This window comes from Orcinus orca, chromosome 11, assembly GCF_937001465.1.
Source record: "Orcinus orca chromosome 11, mOrcOrc1.1, whole genome shotgun sequence".
NCBI lineage: Eukaryota > Metazoa > Chordata > Mammalia > Artiodactyla > Delphinidae > Orcinus > Orcinus orca.
The window spans coordinates 54,788,554-54,806,546 of NC_064569.1; positions in this window are offsets into that span (position 1 = coordinate 54,788,554).

A 17,993-nucleotide genomic window follows, 5' to 3' on the forward strand; every position below is an offset into this window, starting at 1 on the left:
TTTTATTGTTGTTGATGATGATTTGTAAGAGTACCGTGTATATTTTATATATTATTCTCTTTTTGGTTGTAGGCAACTCTTCTCCCAATTTGTGTCCTGTCTACTAACTTTTTCTACTTGTCCTTTGTTGAACAGAAAATGTAATTTGGATGTCATGTAAAACATTATTTTTCATTATATGGCTTGTGCTTCTCGAGGCTTTGTGTAAAAATCTCCCTCCATCCCTAGGTCACAAAGATATTCCTCTGTCTTTTCTTTCATTTACCCTATAATTCTGCCTTTCACAATCAGGTTTTTAATGCCTTTGTGTAGATGATGGGAAGTAGGGAATCAGTTTTATTTTTTCCACATAGCGAGCCAGTTTTCCCAACACAGTTTACTAAACAGTGAGTCCTCTATCATATGTGAATTTCCCATTTATAAGTAGCTATCTTTGAGCTCTCTGTTTTGTTACACTGGTTTATTTATTTTTCCCTTTTTGTTCTTGAGCTAGTTCCATATTTTTTATTACTGAGGAGTGTCATTATATCTAGACAGGAAAGTCTACCTTCTTTTCTTTACTTTTTCAAGGCTGGCTTAACTATTCATGAAATTTTTGTATATATTTTACATAAATTTTATAATAGATTTGTCAAGTTTCTAGAAAAATGCAGCAGAAACTTTAGAATATCATTTAATGTAAAGATTAATTTGGGAAGAATTAGCATCTTTATAACATAAATTCATTCCATCCCAGAGCATTTACCATCTATCTCTCTTCTATGGAAGATTTTCTTTTATACCCTTTGATAATCTTTCAAAATTGTCTCCCTGAGATCTGGTGTATTTTTTAAATTCCTAGCTACATTATAGTAGAAGTAAGATTTTAAGCTGTTATTTATCACTTTCACCTGGGTGTGAATGAATACCAACATGGCTTGGAGAAAGAGACTATGTGGGTTACTCATCTCCTGAGAACATAAAAAGCATGTACCTTTTTCAACTTCAGTAGAGAGGAGAGGAGAGATAGAGGTACCCAGCAAAGAACAAAGCTAGAGACTGGGGTTTCCAAATGTGAACTTCCTTTACTTTTCACTTCTGCTCAAGTATAACCCTGTCAGTACCCAGGACAACTTCCTACCATGTCCACCCTCCCTCTTAACACCCTGCCCACAAAGACACTTGTCAACCATAGCCACCTTTCTCTCCTTCCTGAGGACTAAATCGTGTGAATCTGTACTTTACCTCATCTTAAAGGGAAGACTATACTCACGGGGATGTGTCATAATATAAATGAGTACAGTTTCCTCTCTAGTAATACCAAGTACTGAAATTGATTTAAATGATAGAAGAAAGCAATATTTATGCAGTTCCTCACTACTCTAGGACATAAACACAGAATTTGACATTGGCTTCTTAATGTCCACCCTCTACTGTCAGATTTTTTTTAACCCATAGATCCATCCCAGTCTCTCTTTCCACTGATTATTTTGGCTAGTAAATAAGTCTTAAAACATCATAATTCACCCTTGCTTATATCACCAGATATTCTAAATCATAGCTAATTGCCTATTATCAGTGAAACTTTTATCCCAACTCTCTAATCAGTTTTAGGATTATTAATGTTTCTCACAGTCATTTGCACAGGTTAAATAGTATTTTAAAACATGACTTTAAAAATTCATATTAAAAACTCTATGTATCTTGGTGCAGTTTAACCAGACCCTCTCAGTCTCTGATAAGAAAATTTGGGGCCATGTGAACTAGACATTTCTTATATTCTCATCACCCTGTTGAACTTGTTAAAATGCAACTGATCAAACACAGTTCCAATTCCTAGGTGATTTGGTTTTAAAATATCACAAACGTCAATCCTGAGAAAATGTCCCCTTTCCCTTTTCTTTGTCCTAATTCAAAAGCTGTGTGTGCTATAAATAGGACAGAGCATCACCAATTTAGGTCAGCTGGACAAGATGTCACTCTAAATCAGTGCAAGTCTGAAATGCAGTATGTTTTAAAAGAAGTACCATTTTGTTATTACCTCCAAATTCTTATAACCAGATAAACTAAGCTAATTTATTTCATTCTGTTTAACAAATATCTGTTTTGTTTCTATTGGAATATTTTACCAAGTAAGGGTTCTTGAACCCATGTTTAATACTTTTTAAAAATACAGTAACAGTTAACGAATTGCATTGTAGTAGCCTTAGGATTAACCTGAAGTGGGCTTACCTTTGAGAGGAAACACTGAAGTACCTAAACACTGATTAGAGAACTGGAATTGAGATTGAACTCATATTAGTAAATTAACATACCTTTAGAGAAATTTGACCTACAGGCCTTTATATGAGTAGGGAGGGAATTAAATGTAAGAACCAGATGGAAATAGTATTGTAATACTTAAAAGCCTAGAAAAGGGAGGAGTTAACAATACATAATAAAGTCATAGACAGTGGGATCATCTATTAGAACATTTAGTTGAATGTGTCCAAGAGGAAATATCTAAGTAGGTTTACCAGGAAATGGAGCAGAGACAAAGAGCTATGCACAGGTTGCTGAATGAGAGAAAAAGGGTAATTTGCTTTATTTATTCATTTCCTCATGCATTTCTTCATTGTAACATCAGCTCCATAAGAGCTCAGGCTCTATCTGGCACAGTCCTTAGAACATCCTTTTCTATGTGTTTATTATGGTTTAATAAAAGTTTTCCTAACATTCTTCAGAATCAGTTACACCTTTTCAGCAGTGACCCTGTCCACATTTTTCTCTTACTTGGGCAATAATTTCCAGGGCGGCTTCTGCTCGGTTCTGTACTTCTCAAGAAGTGATCAGTGTCGACGTTCACTATCTGTTCAGAGTTCTCTTCTTAGGTCATGGACAAAACCAGGGCCACACCTTAATTTCTAGAGCTGATCCTACACATCCCAGATTTCGTCTCTTTTCAAGCCTACTCCCTTCCAAGCACGAGAATTCCTACTTCTTTATCTTGACAACTCAATGTATTAATGACTGCCGAATACCTGCCATGTGCCTAATACTGTCTCGGGTTTTCAGAGATGCAAAATGACTAAGACATGGCCCTGGCCTCAAGAAGCTTATTAATACAACTGATTCAATAACATTTTTAATTCAACTGCTATGTCCCAGGTACTGGGCTGGACACTAGGGAGGCACAAATGAATAAGGTATATTTCTTTCCTTTGGAGCCCTCAGAGTATAATGGAGACGGTGATCACTCAAAGAGAAAAGTAATGATTCTTGTAGTATTATCCTACAAGTACAAAATAACATTAAATGAATAAAACATGCTACAATGGAATTATAACCATTACAGTAGAGGTGCCTGATTAGAAATTGATACTGGAAACTCATTCAAGACTTCAAGATGTTGAATTTGAGTAAAATTGTTAATACTATCAGTATTTGGATCAGTTTAAAGCATGGAAGAAGGGTTTCCCAACAAGAGGAAATGGCAGGGAAAAGAAACCTTGGAGATGGGGCTGGTGGAAGAGAAATGACTAGTTAGATTAGAATAGAATGATGTGGAGAAGTGATGGCAAAGAAGGGGTGGGGTAGATAGGGTAAGAGCAGCTTACGAGCAGCTTTGAATACCAGCCAGAATAGTCTAGACTTGAGACAATGGGCAATAGAGAGCCATTATGGACAGTTGTGCATGGAAGGGACTTGTATAAAGCAATAACTTAAAAAGACAGCCTGAGAGTTACGGGAAACATGAATTGGAGAGGCGGAAACTGACATCAAGGAGAGGAGCTAGGGGACTGTGACAGCAGCAGCAGGGGAAATTTAGCACTACTGGTGCGGTAAGAAACAATGAAGACGAAGGCCAGAATCCAAATATACCGGCGCCACCAGAGGGTAAGATTTAGACTTAACACTAGTTTGAGTTTGTGACACAAAATATTTTTTGAACACTTCAATTGAGGCAATTCAGTAAAAAAAAAAAAAGCTAATTAAGATGTTTTAGGAACTAGTGATCCTTGAAACATAGTCCCATACACTACTGGTGATCAGTTGAATGATCTGGTAAACAACTGGCACACCCAGAGTGCAGAGATGCCATATGGGGGTCCCTGAGAAGGTGCAGCCACTTAGGAGAAAAAGATAAATGGAATAGGAACCGCTGACTTTGAGGGAAATTTAGGCCAAATTTGAAGGCTTCAGGAAGAATCACCAAACTGCTGCCACTGATTATATCTGCAGCAGCCCAAAGGCTTCTAGCCAACTTTCTCCTCATAATTGATTCATGAGCCCAAAGGGTCCCTTCCTGTCCTCAGGGATCACTCCTCCTTCTCCACTCTAGCTGAAATGACAGGTGGGGAACCAACTGAAGCCAAGATCAAATACGCTTCCCCCGTGGAATGGGGTGCAGTGGGGGGAAAGGATAAGAATGAGAATGCTGGGGCCGGGGAGATCGTATGTTTGGAGAGAGGGGTAAAAGGGACTCGGTGGCTCCTGGACTTTGCCCTCATAGAGATGGCCTACGCACCCAAGGCAGAGAACTGCTAGTGAAAACAAAATGATCACTTGGTTGACAAAGATTCTAGTTGCTTTGACAGCTTCTCGACAGAGCCTGAGCGACAGCGTGCACTAAGACAAAGCCCTTCTGCTCATCAGACACTCAATCTGGAGGCAACTGAGTCATGAGAGCTGATTTCTTCAGCTTCAATGTCGACTGCCCTCGTCTCCACACATTCCCAACAGAGAGAAGCACGTGGGAGAGTGGTTTCCGCTGACTTTGACCTAAAGGCAGAACTTTATCCAAAAACATCAAGGATGTGACTAGAGATGTTCCTGCTTGAGGAAGATCTTTGGTGTGACCTTTTTTACTCTCTTTCATACAAACACCCAATCACAGTTCACCATTGGTCTCTTCTTCCCATTCCCAATCCTCCAGCCCCACCCAGAATCTCTCTTTTCAGGTTCCATAAGAATTGAGTTAAAATTCTTCAACTTGGCATCATCTTGGTCTCTGAATCTGATTTGTTCTGATAACCATATTCTCAGGCTGTTCTCAGCCAGCCATGAAAATGTGCTCCTGTTGGGCTTTCAGGAACTCCACCAGATCCTTTCAGGAAAAAAGGAAGTTTGATGATGTCGGTTTAGTAGCTATTGGAAGGAAAAGAGGTGGTTTATATCTGTGGACAGCATAACTGAGTCACACACATTCTAGTCTTTCTTTCCTTTTCCTCGTTAACAATGGGGTCAATTATTCACATTTCTCAATGACTATTATCTTCAGTTAGAATGGATTTGAAGCAAAACTGTGGAATAAAAGAAGCGTGCTTTGGGACTGTCATCTCTTCCTTTCCACACCATTTCATTCACCATCGTCTCTCTCCTCTCCAGCTCCAACCTCTAGCCCAAACTGTTTTATATGCATACTAAGTGATAAATCATAAAACTAATATCATCCATAATTTTCATCTGTTCCCCCAGATTTTATCTCATTTGATCTTCATAATAACTTGTCAAATTATGTTATTCCAATTCTACAGATAAGAAATATGAGGCTCAGAAAGGACAAATAACTTTCTCCAAGTCAACTGTTACACAATGACAACTTCAGGGCTAATGAAGGGCTTTTTCCATCACCATGCTATCTCATAGTGAACTGCCAAGCTAAATGCATCTCCAATTATGAGATTTCAAGTATTAGCAATCCAGGCAAAGGAAATACTTGGTCAGCAAAGAAAGTTTTCTGGAATCCATGAAACTATACCACTTCCTCTTCCACTAAGTCACATAGTACCTTGTGTGCACTCCTAACGTGGCACATGTGAATCTGAATTAAAATACCCTGGTTATCTCTCTATCTATCTCCCCAACTAGATGGCTGGCTCCATCACATCAGGGAGCATGGATAGGTCAGTTTTTATGTGCTTCTCCCTGTAATTCCATTAAATACCGTGGTCTGGCTGTCTGTCTGTCTGTCTGTCTCTCTCTCTCTCTCTCTCTCTCACACACACACACACACACACACACACACACTACAACACTTTATGTTTTGCCTAGGGATGACCTGAAGTAAAGTGAAAAGAACAAGAAGTGAGGATATGGCTATTCTACATAACATTTAATACATTACATGATTACTCAAACTGAACATAGAGAGCTTTTTTATGGGAAATCTCCCTCTTACATTAGGAAGAGAGATTGAGAGAGAATGGCAAGGAAAAAGAAGGGGAGCGCCATGGGCACCAAAGGGAGAGGAGGAGCAAACTGCCCACTTCCTTATTTTATGAAGGATAAAGCCTGCACTCACGTGAACCCAGCCTCTCTGTGGTTCATTCTTTGAGCTAAGATCAGACCTGGAAGATTCACTGAAAGAAGGTCGGGTTGGGAAGGATGCTGTCTCTGTGTCTCATGAGGGTTATCCAGTTCTTCCTACCACAAGCAGACACACATGCCCCCAGAGTGACCCAACTTCAATGACCACCCAAGTTCACCACTTTTCTGCTTTCTCCACAGTTGCAAGGCCGTCCTGAGGGCCCTCTAGATGAAAAACTGAAACTGTGAGTAATTATTAGTCAAATCCTTTTCACCTGCCTTCACTAATCAAGTTTGTTTTAAGACTTGCATGTCCTCCAAGCGGCTTGTGGCCTAAACAATGGGATGTTTGCCCAAGTGGTTTTCCAGGAACATGGGGTCAACTGTGTCTAGTAGGAGCTGAGCTGGTTATGACTGGATAGGACCATGGACCCTCCCACTGGGCATGAGCAAGGGTCCCCTTGTGACCTTTTGACCTCAGGGAGCCAAAAACTCTACCCTCAGATGCTGCTGAGTGCCTCCACATTTGAACGTGCAGAGGCCTGGAGCGTAGTTACACCTGCCCAGAACCACAATCACTGCACCTTTTTTCAATCACCTTTCCCCATGCTCCCCACACTCCTCATGCCTCAAACCACCCTGCAGCTTCATTCCTCATCCCATAAATACCCTGAGCCCCTCGCCTTTGGGGAGGTGAATCGGAGACTTGTTCTCCCATCTCCTCGCTTGGCTGCCTTGGGAATAAACCCTCTCTTTGCTGCAAACCTCAGCATCTCAGCATTTTGTCTTGCTGCACCCAAGCAAACAAACCTGGCTCGGTAACAAACCCACAGTGGCAGCCACGCTCACCTTCTTTACTACACCTGTTCTCCTCCACTCTTCCGCCCTTATGTTGACCCCCAGACTGCTCGGGGTTTCCAACGTTTCCCCCATGGAGGCATAGCCTCAGCAGAAACACGCCATGCCCTTGTCCTTACCTCCTGCCCCAAACCTTATCAAAAATTGTTCTGACCTGTATTGCTACTACCCACTGTGGCACCAGGTAACTGAGACAATAATGGCTAACTAATCCACACCTAGGCATTAATAGCTAAGAAATTCTACATGCAGATAGGCATTTTTGCAGGATTCTTTAATATCTTAGCTCAAAGGAACAACTGGCGGGAAACTGGTACAAAATGACAGGCTTATAGAGGAAAGAGTTTGGGTATGTGTCTCTGGGCAACTTTCCGTGCCTCTTACGCATGTGTTGGGCTACGCCCTACCCTGACCCCCTGACTTTCTTATAACATTATCATTCCTGTGACCTCTTTGGAAATATTTGTGATTGGCTGCATTCACTGTAATTGAGAAAGAGTACAGGGTTTTTTATATTTTCACATAAGATCCCAAAACGTATGATTGCATTATTGGCACCAGGTTGACCTGGGGGACTTAATAGCATGCTCACTACCAGATAGCCATGAATTAACTCCCCCAGGAGGTCCAGAAAACCTCTTCCAGGGACGCTTCTGAGAACATGTTCTAATATGTTTGCCTATGGGGTTCCCCTGAAGCACCCTGGTGGTTTAGTGTTCTCGACAATGACTTACACAATGAAGGGTATTGAGGGAAAGAACTGGAAGCCAGCATCACTTTACCTCAAGAGCCACAAATGCTTCCTTCTTTCATTTTTCACACCCACAAAAAGAACCGAAACTCTACCTTGATCTTTTGAGATAATCCACTTTCCTAGATGTCTACATTTGTCACACGATGTTGCTAGGTGCTGGCAAAAGCATCATTCATCATCATGAATTAAATTAATTAAATTAATTTGAAATAAAATAAAAGTTCTGACACTCGGATAGAAGTTATGTCCTGAAATCCTGATCTATCCAGAAAGGACTTTTCCATGAGTTTATGAAAAGCCACTTCTCCCCATAAGTTAGTGTCTCACAAGAGCATTTATTGAGTGACTTCTGCATGCCTGACCCTGTGCTGGTCCTCATTATGTAGGAGGAAAGAAACGTAAGGAACACCTCCTTACCTTATATTTGAATCAGTGAGACAAACACAAAGAAGGAGCAATTAGGAAACATGAAAGTAATGGTCAGAACAGTCAGTGTTGACATTAAGTATGATAGAAATTCAGATCAGGGTGAGTGTTGGGCTGCACCCCAGAGGCCTGCAAGCCCTGTGCTTGCCCAGCCTCAAGACCAAAGAAAGAGCCCCCGGAGCCAGTGACAGAGACATCAGTGGTTGAATGGATGGGGGATCTTACTTGTCTGAAGCAAGGTCCTGGAGCGACGCCCCACCGTGTGTGCAGCAGTCTTCGCTACGGGGAGAGGGAAGTTGCCAATTACAGGGGGAATTGACGTCAGGTGGATTTATTGGTTACCAGGGAAACCAGCAGAGGAGCAGACCCCTTACTGCCCTTTCAATTAGCTATCATAGTGGAGCCCTTCTGATCTAAAGTTTAGAACAATCACGAACTGGGGCTGGGGGCAAGTATGTAGGCATTTACTTGTTAGGCTGTATGATTAAGAGAGTTTAGTCTTGTGAGTAGGGTGTAGGTGAAACAGGCACTGGTTGAGCAGGGCATGTACAGACAGCAAGAGAACAGCCATCTTAAATGGCCTGACCATAGTGAGAAACATGTACGTGTGCAAATTTCTTGTTAAAAATGTCTCTTTTTTAAGAAATTTTGCCATCTTCCTTTTTCTACCCCTATTAGAGAAGAGAAAGGAATTTGACCTTCAGGGTCCCAAGTGAAGCTAAAAAGTTATCCTTGCCTGTTCACAATTTCTGCTCTGAGCCACAGTCATAAAAGGAATCTGAATGCAGTATAACAACATGACTTTGGAATAATAGCCTTCTAGGCCAGCAGAGAATCAACCCAAAACACAGGCACCCCCTTGGATGTCCAGGCCCCAAACACTGAGAGAACGAGCCAGAATAATTTGAAATTAGAGAATTCCATTTTAGCAGAGAGTGGAAGTAGTGTAAGAACCGTACACTGCTTTGAGTTGTCATCAACAGAGAATTAATAGAACGTTAAAATCTCTTGACTGGAGGTGGTAGTAAGACTGCATACATTTGTCACAATTCATAGAACTGCACTTCGAAAAAGGATGGATTTTACTATGCATACATTATATCTCAGTAAACCTGATGGAAGAAGAGAAAGAAGGAAGGAGGGAAAGAAAGAAGAAAGAAAAAGGATGGGAGGGATTGAGGGAGGAAGGGAGGAAGGAAAGAAGAATTTGGCTAATATTTGTCTCTCGTATCCTAAAATCTAATTGTGTTTGAAAAAATAAAACGGGGCTTACCCAGAGAAGATATTAATCCCCAATTTTTCCAGTTTCAAGGCAATTGTTTTCTCCTAAATAGACTGTTCAATAATAGAATGGAATGCACTGTCTTATAAAGGAACAAATCCCTACCACTAGAATGTGGCCAATACTTATTTATATAAAACTTACTCAGCTAGGTGATTTACATAGCCCATTTATGATCTTTAGCATAATCTTCCAAGGGAGGTATTTTACAGATGAGGAAACAGAGACTCAGAGCATTTATGTGACTGCTATTTGGTGATAGAGGTTGGTCCAAGCAGGAGCAGAACATCTTCTTGCACTTGATACATATGCATTGAGTTCCTACCAAGTGTCCATTGCTCTGCAGGGTACATGTTATCACTGTGATAGATCTGGCCCTATCTTCACAGAGAGTACCATCTACCTAATGAAAAACCCCCCAAAAAGGCCATCATCTTACAGTGTGTCGAGTGCTATGGGGGTGGGGTGGGGGGAGAGGGGACAAAAGGAAGCACGAGGAAGACGTACTTTCCCCAGACTAGACAGATATGAAGAAGCGGCATCTAAACTAAGACCTGATGGCTAAATGAGGAGTTGATGAGGAGGTCGGCAGTGAGAGTGGGATGGGTTGCAGTGGCAGGGAGGGGGCAAGCGGTGAGTTATGGGTGAAGGAAATAACATGTGGGAAGACCTGGAGTTAAGAAGGAAAATAGTGCATTCAAATAACTGAAGTAAGTTCCATATGACTTCAGCGCTATAGGAAGAGTAACAAGACATCTCCCCGAGATGTGCACATGACTCACTCCCTCATCTCCTTCAGGGGTTCTTTCTCTCTCCTCAACTTTAGGAGCAGTTTTTAGTTCACGGAGATTTTCCATGTACCCTCTGACTCCATGCTTAGACTCCCCATTATCAACATCCCACACCAGAGTGGCACATTTGTTACAGCTGATGAACCTCCACTGACACATCGTTATCACCCCAAATTCCTCAGGTGTTTGTTACAAAACTCCTTCTCAGGGAAGCCTCCCCAACCACCCTGGCAACTGCCAACACCGCCCAACATATATATTCACTCTTTTCTTTTTTTATTAGTCAGCTACTGCTATGTAATAAATTGCCCCAAAACTTAGCACCTTAAAACAACAAACATTTGCTATCTCATATAATTTCCAAAAGTCTAGCTCGGGGTCACTCATGATTTGTAGTTAAGAGCTAGGCCTGCAGTCCTCTGAAGACTTGACTAGGGCTAGAGAATCCAGTCTCTCTCCCATGACTGCTGTTGAAGTCCTTGAGGTGAGGAATCTGGCACATCATGGAGGTCACAGAGGGATTCTTCCATCGGTCGCTGCATTTGAACTCCAGTCATCTAAGGGACTTTCTGACTCAGGGTGTGGTCCATACTGCCATGGCACAAGCCCTCATCAGCTTCTCTGCTGGAGACATGCCCCAGGGTTCCACCTACTGTGGAACTAGTCTCATAATTTGGAAATTATTTGCTGTAAGCAGTTGATAAATTTTAGCTGTGGGGGGAAATTATGATTCACTGAATTATAAAAGTCTCAGACTTTTACAATATAATCATATCATTAAAGAAAAACATGTCCCTAAATATGTAAACAAAAGATACACACTAGGCTGGGCTACGTTCTCAGGATGATATGCCATTCCTTTTTTAAAAATCAGGAACAATTGGATAGAGAAGAAACTAAGCTAGAAAACATTTTCCCTAGTGTCATGAGAAAACAGAATAATGGCAGCAACAACAATGATTAGCCAAATTTTTAAATGATGTTTTACACAGCACTGCCATGCTGAGGATGAAGAAAAGCAAAATAGCCCCCAGAATAAAGCTATAAATAAGAAATTTTCCTAGGATTTTCTGCACATTTTTGCAAACCAGAAAACTGTAATGTGAAAAGTGAAGGTCTCTTGCAATCCTGCCCTCCAGAAAAACCCTCTTTAACAGCCTGGTGCATAGTCCTCCACATTCTTTTCTATAAATATGCTAACTCAGTTATTCTAATTTTACAAAAATGAGGTCATGCTATACACAGTTTTATATTTTTCTTTTTGTGTTTTATTTTTTAAGGTTCTGCTTAAGTCAATATATACCTTTTCTTAAAAAAAAAAGAAGTCCTGCTTAAACCTGTTTATAACCATGTCTAAAAAATTATACCACAGGGAAGAATATTCTCTTTCCTTGGTAGCTCCAGATTATCATCCAACGAATAGGGTATTCGAGTCCCTCAACTCTGTGGTTAGCTTCACCAGGAGGAAAGACAAATCAAAATTTAAATATACGCAAGTGAAAATGGTATGGCAATCCCATCTGTAAGTCCTTTATTTTTTCACGAAAAAAAATCAGTGGCTTAGGAACATTTTGCACCATGCAAAGATTATGCAAAAGGTAATGTGTTGCCTACTTTAAAGCTATTTGGAATTGTCTTCAATGCTGGAAATGGTTGTTGCTGCTGAAACTCAAGGAATGAGAGGAAGCGTGGCCAAGCTTAGATGTGTCTCTGAATGCGTAAGAAAGGGAGAGCATTATAAAATTCCAGAAATGTTGGGGGGGGGGTGTTTTTGTTTTTTCAAAAAAAAAAAATGCAGCCCCTGATGTGGTCAGAGGAACTAAACAGTTCCTCACGTGACTTGTGATTCTGTCCATTGGTCAATTAAATATACACCAACTCATCATGCCCTTCAAAATTGGAAGTTCATTTCTTTACTCAGCAAACAGCTGTACCTCACCTCCTCCATGCTGGCATCTGGGCTATGTTCTGAGGATGGTACACAGTTCTTGTCTTCAAGGGGTTTACCTGTGAGACCGGTTCCCCCCCCCACCCCCCAATGCCGGGACTAAGGCCCCCAGGGCTTTTTTAGCTTGCAAGACCTGTTTTGCCCAAGGCTGTTCCCCAGTCCTTTACCCAGATGGCTGTACTCTTGTCTTCTTGTCTCAGTAGGGTTGCTGGATCATAAAGTAATTCTATTTTTAATTTTTTGAGGAAACTCCATACTTTTCCATAACACTTGCACCAATTTGCATTGCCACCAACAGTGCAGGAGGAGTCCCTTTCTCCAGAAGCTCGCCAACACTTGCAGTCTGTTGTCTTTGATAAGTGCTATTCTGACAGGTGTAAGCAGTTTGACTCCCGCTGCTGTGTAATCACCTTGGCTCTTCCATTCTCTCATTCCATTGCTCGTGGTAACAGTAATATCTATACCCTAGAGGAGACACAGTAAATACTATACGTGGTGACTAAGAACTGAGCCACTACCCAGAGAAATCACTGCACTGGCATCTCAGTGCAGGGGCCTTTATCTGTTACCTTCTGAGACATCTCAAGTTCTAAGAGGCTGGTGCTTTTCTGGGAATCTCATTTAGGGAAATCCAGCCTACTTAATTCCAAGGGTGTTTTTATGACTATTTTGCAATTTTTCAAAGGGGAATCAAATTTAGTAAGACCTTTATTGGAATCAATGCCCTTGACTGGCCTACTTTTGCAAGCAGTTCGGCAATGGTGCATTTTCAGAAATCAGCGTTTGCAATCAACGTGCATGCAAGGATGTTTATCAAGTCCTTAGTGAGATTGATTGAAGTATCAGAAAATGGGGGGAGCCTCCTTTGATCTGGAGAGGCAGAATGGAAAAGCCAGTGGAATGAAAGAGAGTGGCTTCATTGGTTTTGTGCTGAGGCCCAGAACTGGATCAACCTCGCTTTAAACTCCTCCTCTGCCCCCTGCTAGTTGTGAGGGCCTCAGAAATCTGTTGCAGTCAGATTAACTCTGGCATTTAACTATCAGTTGAAATGCCACTGATTTAAGAGAAGGCTGTAGGTGCCCCTTGTCCATTTCTCCAAAGCATGGAGAGGAACACACAGGCTTTAGAGTTAAAAGAGCTGGGTTTGGATTCCAACTTATCTCAGCCTCAATTTTCTTACTGGCAGATGGGAGATAAACTCATAAGATCATTCTGAACATTTAATTGAATAACGTAAGCAAAGGACAAGTCACGTAAAACCCATTGATTCCTGTCATTTGGCTTCTAATAATGGCTAGCGTTTACTGCATGTTTGCTGTGTACAGGGCACTGTGTAGGAATCCTCTATGGACCTACTCAATTAATCCTTGAGGGAGGAACAAGGCTTAGAGAAATTCAGTATCTTGCCTAAGAGATGACATCAATATGTCAACGCAGAAAATCTGAACCCAGTCAGTCAAACTCCACAGCTCAGTTGCTTAACCACTGCACCACCCAAGCATTTTCAAAAAGAAATCACAAGTTAATTAATACTGTGTTGCTTTTACTTATCAAACGTTTAGAACTTTTACAACGAGAAGACTTGGGGAAGTGATTCTCAACCAGTGTACGCAGAAACAACCCAGATAGTATTACGACTTTCTTAAGAGTTCAAGTGGTGCGTATAAAGCTCAGGCTAGACGTGCATGGTGTTTAGACGTGCAAAAAAGCCTAGAAGTGCAAAAAACACGGTTTTTCTCTGTAATGGAACTTCACTTTCAGGTGGGTGATAGAGTGGAGTCAACTCCAGGTGATCAGAATCAATTAATCCCTCCCACTTATCTATTACATCTGGAGTTATCTCCATGTCCCTGCCCACCAGTGGGAGCAGGGAGGAACCTGGTCCTCTGTGGTCAGCTGTCCATCTTGTATCTACTGAGAGACAGATCTTCCTGACTGATCGTTGATCATCAAAGAGCACAGGCTCAGCTCCATTTCAATTGCTTGAGTCCCTCTTGAAAATACAGGACAAATTTGAGCATCTCCCCTGTCCCTCTGTGGCCATGGGAAATTCTGGGATGCTGTCTCATAACCTTTCTGCTAAGACAATACACAGGCCACAGAGTCATTTCTATTTTTTGCTAGACATGGGGTGGACATGAGACAGATTTCCAAAGGTTTCCACCTCTCTGGATACTACCCAGGAAGTGAAGCAGAAGTCCCCTTCCTTCTCAGTAGATTCCAAACTAGTGGTGTGCTGGTAATTGTTTAACAATCGGTTCTCCATGGGGAAAACCTTGATTTGTCACAGTTGCCAATTCTGCAGTGTAAATACTCCTACTGTGGCCAATTCCAAGCTGTCAACGGGAGAGCACTGAACATGGAGTTGGGAAGAGATGCCACCATTGGCTCTCATGAGCAGGTACAGCGGCTCCAGCACACCATTGTCCCAAGCTAACAAATGTCCACAATCCTCACTCACTCACCCAACCCAGGGCTCCATCTAGGAGAGTCTCAAGGAGGGGCTACTCCTCAGGAAACCCCCAACCTCCATCCCCTCTCCTTCCCTTTTCCATCCCTAGTTTGGCCACTTTGAGTCTCTCTCAGGGGCTAAAAACATTCAGTTTTATCTTTTGAAAAAACCCAAAATAAAATAACTCTACTACTCCCATTATTCAATGACAATCTTTATAGGTAATACTAGCTTATGGTCTAGTTAGTGCTGAATTGGGAGAAAAACAGTTTAACAGAAAATACCCGGTTGGGGCGGGGAAGTGGGAAGGATCTATGTTTACTATATCAAAATAATAGCTTGCTACATTACAGAGAATTTCCTCACCTCCTACACTCCCACCAGCACTGCCTGCCAAGGATTATACCCCCTACCCATTCCCCAGGTGATGCAGGCATGATGTGGGTTTCAGTAGATGCTCAGGCTACAAGCTCAGGTGTGCAAGAAACACAATTTCATTTTTTTCTCGATTATGAAGATTAACCTTTTTTTTTTTAGGATGGCAATACGACCAATCAATAAATATAAAATGTATACATTCTTTGACCCCCAAACTTCATGTTTTTTTGATATATACCTGTTATGGGCTGAGCTGTGTTCCTCTCCCCCACCCACCAAAATTTTATATGTTGAAGTCCTAACCGCCAGTACCTGAGAATGTGACTGTATTTGGAAAGAGAGTGTTTTGAGAGGTAATCAAGTTAAAATGAGATAATCTGGGTGGGTCCTAATCCAACATGACTGGTGTCCTCATAAGAAGAGGAGATTGATACACAGGGAGATACCATGTGAAAACATGGGAAGAAGGTGGCCATCTACAAGCCAAGGAGACACACCTCAGAAGAAACCAACCTTGCTGCCAACATGATGTCAGACCTCTGGCCTCCAGGAATGTGAGAAAATTAATTCCTGTTGTTTAAGCCCCCTAGTCTGGGGTAATTTGTTATGGCAGCCCAAGCCAACTGAAAAAGACTTGCACTTTTGACAAGGCAGGTATTTGTGGGACAGGACTCAGACTTGTAGAGCTTGACTTCAAGGAATCAGGACAGAGGACAGAAGAACACAGCACTGCAGCAGACACTAGGTGCTTCCCTCTACCTACCCCTCCACCTCTTAAGTGCACACCTTGGCCTGAGGGCTATCTCATCCCTTCCACACAGGAGTTGCCAGAGCATTGATGCTACTGATGCTTATTCACTTTCCTCTCCATCCTGCCTCCTTCAGTCAGTGACTCCTTGGGAACTCCTTTGACCCTCAGCGCTCAGATACGAGCTCCCAGAGTTCTCCCAGCTGTGCTGAGCTCCAGTCACCCAGCATGGTAGCTGGTTTAACAATATACTCCTTTACTGGATGTTTCTCTGAATCTCCAGGATAGGTGCATTGCTGTAGTTGCAGGCTTCCGTGTGAACAGCATCCTCTCTTTTCTCTTTTTTTAAACGTCTCTTTCTAGTCCCATTTGGGTGGGTGGTAGAAAGGAGTCAGAGGAGATAATGTTCGAGGTCCAGACAAAGAGATGCCAATGAGCTGCTGTGCACCTCTTAAGGTTGACCCTCCTTGGCCCTTGGGCCACTGCCCTGACTTCCTGTCTCACTTGCTAATTAAAAATGTTTTAAATGCTAAGTGAGAATAACTTTCATTCCTCCCAGCTTCCCTCATTTCCAATAAAACTGAGCAATTTTAGGAAGTGAAGTAGAAAATAATCATTATAATTTTTGAGTTCTATGTGGCAGCATTAAGTGCTTCAGGTGCACAGAATTACTTAATTTTCACAGTAACAATATGAAATAACTTATGCTTATTACGCTATTTAACATACTTATCAACTGGAGCTCAGAAATTAGGTAACTTGCCCAGGATCACACAGCTAACAAGTGGCAGAACCAAGATTCCAACATCCTCTCGCCTGACCCAAGAGCATAAGCTCTGTTTAAAACGAATATTTGGGAGTGTTTCTTTTTTCCAGCTTCATTGTAGTCTTGTTACAATTGTTAAAGAAACTCTACTGTAGGAAGACTCGTGGGGATTGCACCATTCACCCAGAGAAAAATATGGTAATATACTCCAACACATTTGACCTTATGTCCTTGCTGCATCTGGATTTGAGATGGCCTGCAAAGGTCAAGGAAAAGGTGAGTTCTAGAGTAACCGGCACCTTGGAGCCCAGGAAAACCAGAAGGCAGAGACAGGGCAAATGTTCTTTAAAGCAGCTTGATTTGACAGAGGAAAAAAGATGCAAGACTTGTTATTTCTATCTTATTTAGTGTGCATAAAGTAACTGAGGTAGTGTGTTGGTATCATCAGTAACATACATGCAAACACATAGGTACACACACAAACCACTCATACCATATTTTACTGTAACTGATGAATTTGTTATTAGCAACTAGGAAAGAGTTGAACAAAGGGAACCTGACACAGGAAAAAGGAAGACTCGCCGGCTGGTTACGATGCCCTCCAGAGAAGGAAACGGAAATTAATTGTTACAGAAAATTTGAAATCCATGAATCATGAGTGGAAAATGATTTTTCTCCTTATATGGAATTAACAAAAAACCAATATCTAAATGTCTGGTAGATTATTTTGTAACTTGCAACTGTGACTTGTGTTTAATCTTAAAGAGACACTAGGATTAACATTGTGCATAGCAGAAAATATCTGTGGAATTTTTGCATGCAGTATTAATGAATGAATAAATGAATATAGTCACTAAATTTATAAAATAAGGATTGCCAGATTTTTAGGAGCTTCTCTAATCAAAAGTGTTCTGCTTCTAAGGTTTTCTAACATATTATTTAAATAATTAAAGAACTGTATGTGTTGATATTAGTCTTTACTGTCTTTTTTATATTCAAATTATAAACACAAACCTAAATTAAAATTTTTTTTAAATTTTTCTTCTTGGTCCTCACATGTTGATTCTGAATGATGAAAAAAACTGATTATGTTCTTAGAGCCTTGACCTGTGATGTTTTTAAAGTCTTGGCAGCTACAATTCACAGTAATTAAAGTGATCAGGCTGGAGTGTTTGTTAATGCCAGGTTATACTCTCAAATTAGTATAGTACTTTGGACGTTTCATCTTTGCAAAATTACAAGTTAAACCTTATTACTGGTTCTTTATGAAACAAAAGTGTGAGTATTGTTATACAAACCTATTTTCAATTTTCTTTGGTTTTT